An 11,033-nucleotide genomic window follows, 5' to 3' on the forward strand; every position below is an offset into this window, starting at 1 on the left:
AGTGCCACAGTTTAGAGTGGGGTTCGAAGAGGCTCAGTGGCAGGAAGGAGTGGGCATCCCTCCTGCCAATTATGCTGAGGAAATGTACAGGGGCGTATTGAGGTTGTTGGGGGATGTTGGGTGGGAGGGGTGTAGGGCATGGGTCTCTATGTAGGGGGCTATGGGATCAGTGAGTGGGGGGAAGGAATTAGATCTCTCTGCCGGTTCAGCTGATCCTGGCAGGGGAATCTCCCTGCAATCATCTCATGGGAAGCCTGGTTTTTTTTTTCCACTCTGGATGGTGGGAGGGGGTCATGACCACTAGGAGAGTAAGGGGGGGGATCATGCCTTAAACCCTCCCATAGTCATCTTGTCAGTTTGGTCACCTATGGGGCACTTAGACCTGTTTTACATTCATCTATGTCCCGGTGTGTAAGTTCCGCCTAGGATTTCCTGGAAAAGCTTTGATTATTGCATCAGGATGTCAAGGTTTAAGCCTGCCTGATGTCTACTTATAACACACCTCTCAACATGCCCTTTTGAGCCCTGGTTGCACAGCAGCTTAGAAGTGCAGTCCAGAAGGTTTGTTTTGATTTTCGGTACTTCTGCTGTTAGGATGTCCAAGAGCTGACTTAGGCAGGTTTTTGGACATTTTAAAGTTTTGATTATGCCCCTCATAGTATGAAAAGATGACAAATTGGTCGGAGAAAATAATAATGCATTTAAAACATAGAGGAAACTAGCTTAATGGTAGAACATTTGATGGAAGTGGCATCAAAGCATATACATGGAAAACCAATTAATTAGTCAGTCCTCTAGTTGTAAGTACATAAATTAGTTCATTTTTTCCATTCCTAGAGACAGCATGTCTGCCTCTTCTTACATGCAAAATTTAAACCAAATTGATGCAATAGATCTTGAGATATAACTATTTTAATATATGTTCCATTTGTGGAACGTTAGCTAATGACAGTTAAAGTTCTGCATGCTCCATCCAGTCTGCCCAACAAGGCAACCAGAGTTGCACCTGTTTCTCTATGCAGCTTGCATTCCATCTTCTTTCTATATAGGGATCTTCTGTTTATACAAAAAATAATAATAGAGGATAGTGGAAAACTCAAGTACAAACACAAAAGAAAAATTCCACTTGAAGGACTAAATTATGTAAGTCTTATAAAAAGAAAGCACAGTCTTCTCAATAACTTCACATTAATAAGTCATACATTTATATCCCTACATAGGAAGGGAAAAAAGCTTCAGAACTCAGTCCAGAAAAAACTCTCTGTGGACGACCTCAGGTAAAGCACCTCATTGGCAAACCCCCTCCCCCCTAAAACCCTTCCCTTTTGGGTATGCAACTTCAAGATTTTAAACTTTATAAACCAGCAAAAAAAAACCAACAACCTATAACGTTAACAACCTAGGTCAGGGGTAGGCAATTCTGGCCCTCGAGAGCCGGAGCCAGGTCAGGTTTTCAGGATATCCACAATAAATATGCATGATATAGATTTGCACCTCAAGGAGGCAGTGCATGCACATCCATCTCATACATATTCATGGTGGAGATCCTGAAAACCTGACCTGGCTCCGGCTCTCGAGGAATTGCCTACCCCTGGCCTAGGTAAGAAAACAAAAACAGCTATTACACTTATATTGGCATTCACAAGATGTTCAAAGATGAAAATGTCCAACTGACGGCGGCCGATGTTTTCCTACAAAAGAGAGTAAGCTTGTTTACGGGCAGTTTCCAAATGGTCTCAATGCTGAGCTGGAAAGGCAACATTTCTTTTGACATGCCAGTATCAGTAATATAGTATGTCCCTGATCTACTCATGCTTCTCCCATGGCCCCCCTTTTGAGTTGCACATTATAAAATTATCTTAGTAGATATCTAACTCCGCATGTTCCCTTTAGAACTTTAAGATCTAATTATCAAAATTGTTTGGTGGTTCCCACATTTAGAGAATATTTTTAGACACCATCCATAATTCAATTTTTTCTGTATAAGAACCAGAATTATGGAACTTACTTCCAATTCATCTCAGACTTCAGACCTCTCTTATGCCTTATATCTTAAAACTTTTCTACTGTATTTTCAGAAATGATTAGTATGAGGGATCTTCAAAATGTTTCTGCACATGTATATTTTTAAACACTGTTTATTAAATATCTCAAGAGCAAATTACATCACTACTTGCAAGGTGAGTTGCCTTGCCTAACTGACTAATCACATGACATTCACATGACACCCTCTTACCACTTCTCCCATCCCAACCATTTCCTGCAAAAATATGAAAGTGTGGAAACCTTTTGAAGAATCCTCGTAGTAGTAGTAGTTTTTTTTCTTTTATTTTTGCATGGAATTTCTTGTGTGAATTTGAACATGAAATAGTTTACCTCACTTGACTATTTTTGATTGTTTTGGAATGTACAGTATTACATTAAAAAAAATAAATAAACCGATCCCTGTATTTCAAGAATAATACAGTATTTCTTTTGCAAAGATTTCAAAATGCCTCCTAAAGCTCCAGACTTCTATGTATTCCAGTTTCACTAAAAAAACAGAAATGCTTTATATTATCTTACCCAGTTATTTTTGATAGCAACATAGAATGGTGAAAAGCAATAGATCTAACCTGATCTGTCAATTCCCCAATGTTTAAACAGCTCATTTGGACTGAATTTATCTAAAGCTGAAACAGGAAAGGGGCCTCACATCAGTTCCAACTAATATACTTACATATGGGCAGACTCTGTTGACTTTTCAATAGAGCTCCAAACATTCACCATCTTGAGTAGACTCATGGGGTCTGGAAGTCATTCATTGTTGTCACTGGAAACCTTGAGCTCATGCACTCTTCATGACCTATACATTCTGATCAGATGCTGACATGCGAGAATGAAAACCAAGAAATACAATAGCAGATAATTGCACCCAGTGCTATTTTTCTGGCACATGCAGGGCAGTCTTGTGTGTATGGGGGTGGGGGATTGGAATTTGGAACAATAGTCCAGTACCCTGGATCTTTATAATATTCCACCCTCTACAACTGATTGTAGTCACAGTATGAGCCTCTTTTCTTTCTATACCCCCTCTCACCAACAAGAGGCATAGGAGATCCTCTGGTACCTCTTCTTTCATTGTTATAGCCAGTGTTGCATAAACTCATTTTGACAAAGATTTCAAATCAAAATCGCTCATTCCAAAATGAATTTGAAAGCAAAATCAAAATCAATAGGCCAGTTCTGATTTCAAATCAAAATCAGTCAAAAAATAATTTCAAAGCAGAAATCAGCAGCACAAAGTACTAGTATTAAATATAATTGTCATGGGACAGGATTATAGACTAAACTGTCAATATTGATATGCATGGAAATGCAAATTACAAATCCATATATGGTAAAAATTAATATATAAATAGGGTTTTTCAGACTTCGGCAGTTTAGGCTCAAGTTTAGACTTTGTTGATAGTGTTGACCTTAACAGTAATAAATCAATGAATTCTAAGATTAAATCAATACCCATTAGCAAATAATTTTCCATTTAATAACCAAAAAAATACAAAATCTACATTCAAAATCAGGGTATAAGAGTGATTTCAAATAAAAATCTAAAATCATACAAAACGACTTTAAATTGTCATTTCAATTAACTTGATTTGAAATCATACCCATCACTGATTATGGCATGGTAAAAGCGCTAGAGGTGGAGGAGGTTGAAGAAGAATAGGGAATCGTTGGTGCTTTTCTTCAGCCCCTCCCTCTTCCCGCTGGTACTATATTCTCTCTCTCTTAGTGGTGCTTTTTACAGATTCAAGAAAACTTTATTGACAAGCAAAATTTACACATCTGTTGCTCAAATAGAACATGATGTGGTTAAGAAAGAAAATGAAAGGAAACCAATGCAATAGAATATAGTGTTAATAACAAGATATGAAATTACTGTTTACAAAATGGTTAATACAGTAGTATGGGCAATTACCAGGTTTGGAGTTGTTATATATTGTCTATGGCCAAAGCATACAGGGCTGTCGCTCAAACACTATCATCCAAATGCCCTAAAGCAGTAGTCTCCAACGTGCATCCCTCGAGGTCCTTCACTGCAGCCCTCAATCAGTTCGCTGAAATCCTCTTCAAAGGAATAAAATCTTTACGATACTTCTATGGATATTTTTCATATGTTTTTACAACTATCAGGAATGAATTTCCAATAAATATTAGAATTCTTCCTTTTCTTTCAAGTTTTAGTAAAATTTTTAAAACACATCTTTTAAATAAATCTTACCAAGATTGTGGATCCTGTTAAATAATTTTTCTTATAACTGCTAATTAAATCCGATCTAAATATGTTAAGGGGGTAATAATAAAAAAAAAAAAAAAACCCGTCTAAAAAGTGTCCTAAATGGCTGCTTGGACGATCAAAAAGCCTGATCGTCCAAGTACCCATAACCAAAGCTGGTTTTTAGACGTATCTAAAAACAGCTTAGGCCTTTCCCCTGCCACTAAAGGCACAGAGAGAAAAGAGGTGTGTTTAGAGGAGGGGAAAGTGCGGGCAGTGGGCGGGAGGTGGGCCGACCTACACCTAGGCGTTCAACAGGTATAACCAAAACATTTACAGGTTGCCTAGTCGGCACTTAGATCTTTTTGACTTAGATGTAGTCAAACCAGGTCTAAGTGCCGAAAAAGGGGCTGCTGAGCTGATGGCAGCTGGCGCCATCAGTTCAGCGGCCCGGCAAACTACCCACCGCAACCATCACGGCAGGAGAGATGCCTCATCTCCCCTACCGCGATGCCATCAATCCTCTACCCGAACTGCCGTGACCTGCGGCAGGAGAGATGCCCTATCTCTCCTGCCGCGGGTCGTGGCAGTTCCGGTAGAGGAGTGATGGCATCGCGGTAGGGGAGATGAGACATCTCTCCTGCCATGATCCATCACCCCCCCTCACAATTAACATCAGGCCAGGAGAGAGCCCAAGCTCTCCTGGCCCGCGGCGACCCCTGACTCGTTTGGACCAGGAGGGAGCCCATGCCCTGGCAACCAACCCCCCGTGACTCGTTCGGGCCAGGAGGGAGCCCAAGCCCTCCTGGCCCCGGCGACCACCCCCTCTGTAACTCATTCAGGCCAGTAGGGAGCCCAAGCCCTCCTGGCCCAGGTGACCCCCTACCCCCACCCCCCACTACATTACGGGCAGGAAGGCTCCCAGGCCCTCCTGCCCTCAACGCAACTCCCCCTCCCCCAATGACCGCCCCCCCAGAACCCCCGATCGCCCCCCCAGCCAACCCGCGACCCCCTGGCCGACTTCACGACCACCCTACCCCCCTTCCCATTCCTTTTTTCAAGTTGGCCGGACAGACGGGTGCCAAACCTGCTTGTCTGGCATGCAGCCGATGGCAGAATGGGGCCGGATTGGCCCAGCCGTCCCAAAGCCCTGCCCACAAATGGGGCCTAAGGCGCCTGGGCCAATCAGAATAGGCCCGGGAGCCCTAGGCCCCTCCTGTGGGCGGGGCCTTAGGCACATGGCCCAAACCATCTGTGGACGGGGCTTTGGGATGGCTGGGCCAATCCAGCCCCATTCTGCCGTCGGCTGCCTGCCGGACAGGCGGGTTTGGCACCCGTCTGTCCGGCCAACTTGAAAAAAGGTACGCGGAAGGGGGGTGGGGGTGGGGTGGTCGTGGGTCGGCTGGGGGGTTGCAGGTTGGCTGGGGGCGATCAGGGGTTCTGGGGGGGTGGTCATTGAGGGGAGGGGGGTTGCGTTGAGGGCAGGAGGGCCTGGGATCCCTCCTGTCCGTAATGTAGTGGGGGGTGGGGGTAGGGGGTCGCCTGGGCCAGGAGGGCTTGGGCTCCCTCCTGGCCCAAACGAGTCCCAGGGCAGTGGTCGCCAGGGCCAGGAGGGCTTGGCCTCCCTCCTGGCCCAAACGAGTCACAGGGGGGTGGTCACCTGGGCCAGGAGGGCTTGGGCTCCCTCCTGGCCCGAACGAGTCGCAGGGGGATGGTCACCGGGGCCAGGAGGGCTTGGGCTCTCTCCTGGCCTGAACAAGTCGGGGGTCACCGCAGGCCAGGAGAGCTTGGGCTCTCTTCTGGCCCATTGTATCGGAGGGGGGGTCACCGGGGCCAGGAGGGCTTGGGCTTGGGCTCCCTCCTGGCCATATCGAGTCGGGGGGGGGGCACGATCGCCGGGGCAAGAGGGCTTGGGCTTCCTGTTGCCCCGATGTTGTCGGGGGGGGGGGGTCGCGGTCAACATGGCAGGAGGGCTTGGGCACCCTCCTGCCTGGGTCGTTGTGTGTGGGGGGGAGGGGTTCTTCGCCTAAAAGCCCTTCTGTTGGACGTTTGGGGCTTAGGCGTTTTTTTGTTTCATTATGGCTAAAAAGTGTAGACATCGTGTGGGTGTACTTTTAGACGTAGTGGAGATTGGGCATTTAGGCAGAGGAAGGCCATAATCAAAACAAGGACGTTTGTTTTGGTTATGGACACTTTCTCTGCTTCTGCATTGAACGTTTAAGGACTTAGGTCAAAAGGGGACTTAAACGCTTTTTTGATTATGCCCCTCCACGCAGTGGCGTACCAAGGGGGGGGCGGGGGGGCGGTGCGCCCCGGGTGCCAGCCCTGAGGGGGTGCTCCTGGCCTTGCCGTTCAGTCCTCCCCACCCCCGAAGGACCGCTCGCAGCATTGACCTTCCTGCACCACCTGTGAAGCAGGATCGCGACATCAGCGATCCCTGAGCTGCTTGGACGCTGCTTCCTGCGCCGCGGTCCCGCCCCTCCTCTGCCTAAGCAGTGCAGAGATCGTTGACGTCGCGATCCTGCTGCGGCTGCTTCATAGGTGGTGCGGGGAGGCCAGGGGGGCGAGCGGTCCTTCGGGGTGGGTCGGGGCATCAGGCTTTCAGGGTGGGGCGATCGGGCAGGCAGGCAGGCAGGCTTTCATGGGTGAGGGGGGGGGACAGGCTGGCAGGCAGGCCTTCAAGGGGGGGACAGGCCTTCAAGGGGGGGGACAGGCCTTCGGGGGGGTGTTCAGACCTTCAAGGGGTGCAGGCCTTCAATGGGAAGGGACAGGCCTTCAAGGGGGGAGCAGGCAGGACTTCAAGGGGGGGCAGGCAGGCCTTCAAGGGGGAGACAGGCCTTCGGGGGGGTGCAGGCCTTGGGGGGGTGCAGGCCTTCAGGGGGGTGTAGGCCTTTGGGGGGGTGCAGACCTTCAAGGGGGTGCAGGCCTTCAAGGGGGGGACAGGCCTTCAAGGGGGGGAAGGCAGGCAGGCCTACAAGGGGGGACAGGCCTACAAGGGGGTGGGACAGGCCTTCAAGGGGGGACAGGCCTTCAAGGGGGTGCAGGCCTTCAAGGGGGGGACAGGCAGGCAGGCCTTCAAGGGGGGACAGGTCTTTGGGGTGGACCCTGGTTTAGAAGTACACGGAGGGAAGGGGGTGTTCAAAGAGACGTGCATATGCCAAACTTTGGGGGGGGGGAAAGAAATAATGGGTCTGAAAATAGAGGAGAGGGAGAGAGATGATGGACCATGGGATTTAGGGAGGGAAGGAACAGAAAGGGAGAGAAATTGGACACAAGGGTTGGTGTGGAGGAGGGATAGAGATACTGGATAGGAGGGTAATTAGGAAAAGAAAGGGAGAGATGGTGGACTCTGGGGTGGTGGGGAAGGAGGGAGAGATGCTGGATGAAAGGGTAGTTAAGAAAAGATGGATCTGTGGAGGGAGACGAAAAAAGGAAAGATACTAGACCTCCTGGGGAGGGAAGGGAAACGGGGAGGACAGAGATGGCAGATGGATGGTTAGCATGCAGAAAGAAGGAAGAAGGAGACCCTGGCAAGCAAGTTATCAGAAGAAAACCAGAGCCTTGGACCAACAAGATTTGAAATATAACCAGACAACAAAAGGTAGAAAAATTAATTTTATTTTCTGTTTTGTGATTATAATATGTCAGATTTGAAATGTGTATCCTGCCAGAGCTGGTGTTGGACTGCAAACGTGAGCTAGGATTTAACAGAGAGAGGAAAAGTCCTTTTTGTTTCTTTATTTTATTTACACCACAGCGCCAGTGTGGTTAGGAGAAGCCAAAGGGGGTGAAAAAGCTATAAACCCACCAGGAGTTTTGAAAAAAATCACCCAACTGGGCAGGAAAATCGAATTGAAAAACCAATTCAATAGGCTGAATCGAATCGAAATTTTTTTTCCTGAATCTGGCAGCATTAGTTTGCGCTACTGTCTTAGACTGTAGGACCTGGGATTGGGGAGAGATGGCATCCTCAGTACTTTATAATGCAAGTGAAACGAGGATTTGGTCAGACTTTTGAAGGGTCTGCAGAAAAAAAATATTGTATAGGCCGGGGACATGAGACAGCAGGAAATGGGAACTTTTCTTCCTTCTATTTTTGTGAATGGAAAGGCTGAGGATGTCAGAGAGTTCAGTTAAAATATGTGCTTTATAAGAAAATATAATAATGTGTTTTATAAAGTTTATAGCATAGCTGGCCTACCCAGTGAGGTGTTCCTAGTGGTGATGATGGCAGCGTGTCAATGTGCTGAGAGGAAGAGGTGGTCTGGGAAATTCTGCTAAGCAAACTCCGGGCCCATTTCCACCCCCCAGTTAGTCCACTCCACTCAACTGGTTCACACACTGAGTGGGTCTTTGGGTGTTGTTTTGGGATCTCTTCCAGTGGTTTATCAATATCTCCTTCTGGTCCAAGGAAGGAAATTTTGTTATCCTTAGCATTGACCTACAGAATATGTTTGTAACAGCGCTGCTTGTGTGGCATTAGGCTATGTAGTGATCGAAAGAAAAAAACAGACCTTTGCACATTTTTGCACTATATGGTGGGTGTATGAGGAGATTCACATTTCCTGCACAGCTAAGTCCATGTGAAGTTACCTTGTGCTGTATTTGACATCTAGCAAGGTCTCTGTTTGAAAGGAAAGATCTAAACTTAAAAATGAAGTGACCAGAAGTTATGGTAAAAGCAGATAGTGTAGCTGGTTTTAAGAAAGATTTGGACAAATTCCTGGAGGAAAAGTCCATAATCTGTTATTAAGACATGGGGGAAGTGTCTGCTTGCCCTGGATCGGTAGCATGGAATGTTGCTACTCTTTGGGTTTTGACCAGGTATTAGTGTCCTGGATTGGCTACCATGAGAATGGGCTACTGGGCATGATGGACCATTGGTCTGACCCAGTTAGGCTATTCTTATGTTATGTTCTCATCTGTAGGGGCCTTTGTTTTCACTTCTTATTTTAATGTATTTTTTTTCTGGGAACTTATCAGTGTTTTTTATAATGGGAACAAAAATGGAAGAGAATTAATGTGTGTGGGATGAGGGGGTAACTAATTTCTTCAGCTACATAATTCAATCCACTTCAAACAGACATAGGAGAACTCACGCATCATTCACACACCCTCCAACCAAAAATGTCAAAAGAAAAAAACTGTTCGACAACCTCCTAGCCATTCGAGCTGCAACACTCAACCCCCAACTCTACAACCAATTGACATCGACCACAGACTGCAAAACCTTCAAAAAGAAATAAAAACCCTTCTATTCAAAAAACACATAAAACCGAACTAACACAATCAGAACTGTCCCAAGCATCACCTGCAACTACTCCATATGTACTTCTGATGTCATGACAATTCAGACATAATTTATGTTATGTTATGTTTGGAATATAAGAAAATTTTCACTGCCTGTTTCTATTCTGACCATTTATTCCGTTTCATGGTCATTACAAAAAATATTTTTTTACATGGGGGGGGGTGTCAAAAAATGATGGGCCCCGGGTGCCACATACACTAGGTATGCCACTGCCTCCACGTATCTTTATGTAAACCGAGTTGAGCTTCTATTTTGGAAGAAGATTCGGTATATAAATCTAAGGATTAGATTAAATTAGATTGATATTGTAACTGCAAGCAATCTCTTAAGTGTGTTACTCAGGTGTCTTATTTATGGAATTTCTTACCGTTCACAATTCAAAATAAAGTGAGTTTTAAAAATATATCCTTAAAACATTGTAGAATCAATATTAGTATTAATTTTTAATATGTAATACCTAGTCTGAACAAGTAGGTCAAGGCAGTTTACAAAATTAGAAGTACCATGTGAAGCTTTAAAGCTTTTGCTGGCCCTCAGAACTTTCTCATAATCACACTGTGGCCCTTCACATGAAAAAGGTTGGAAACCACTGCCCTACAAAGAACAGCCTTCTGTATTCTCTCTATTTGTCGAGGACCAATACAGAGAGATAAAAGTATGCCATTACTAAGTATCATCAAGAGAAAAGCTATGATTATGCCTCTCAGAGGAGGTGGTAGGTACAAAACTAGTGACTGAATTCAAAAACAAGTGGGATAAACAAAGAAAATAAAAACAAAAGAAAAATTATATTTCAAGGACTAAATTAAGTTCTACATATAAAAAGAAAGGACAGACTTCTTGATAATTTCACATTAATAAGTAATACAATACTTAGGCACCTGAGACAATCAGGGCCTTGGGCCCCTCCCCGTGCATCACATAATGCACCGAGGAGGAAAGGCCTGAAACATAGAACATATGAAGTTTTCACTGAAGACAAATATTTTTTTAGTAGGCTCTGTATTTTAAATGTACTTTTTATCTGATGCTGTATTTAATGGATGTAGTAGTTATAATAGTTGTGGTTTTTTGAAATTGTATTTTTTAACTGAAATGTTTCAATTCTTCTGTTATGAACTGCCTAGAACTACTGGTGGGGCGGTATACAAGAAAATAAATTACTATTATTATTATGAAGGTGGAGGGCTCATACTTCCCTTCTGTGTCCAACAGGAAAGGTACGGGGGGAAGGGGATTTAGGGGAGCATCCGGTGGCAAGAGGGAGTGGGCATCCCTTCTGCCTTTTTTAGGGGGGAGGAAGGGGGAGAATAGAGTATGGTAAGGTTCAGGGGGGCCTCCAGTGCCAATTTTCTTTCATGCGAGGGGGAGGGAAGTCACCATAGCAGGAGGGAGGGGGCATCCCTCCTACCATTTTTTCTCACACAGGGGGTAGGGTCAGCATGGCAGGAGAAGTGGGCATTC

This window comes from Geotrypetes seraphini, chromosome 1 (genome assembly GCF_902459505.1).
Source record: "Geotrypetes seraphini chromosome 1, aGeoSer1.1, whole genome shotgun sequence".
Taxonomy (NCBI): domain Eukaryota; kingdom Metazoa; phylum Chordata; class Amphibia; order Gymnophiona; family Dermophiidae; genus Geotrypetes; species Geotrypetes seraphini.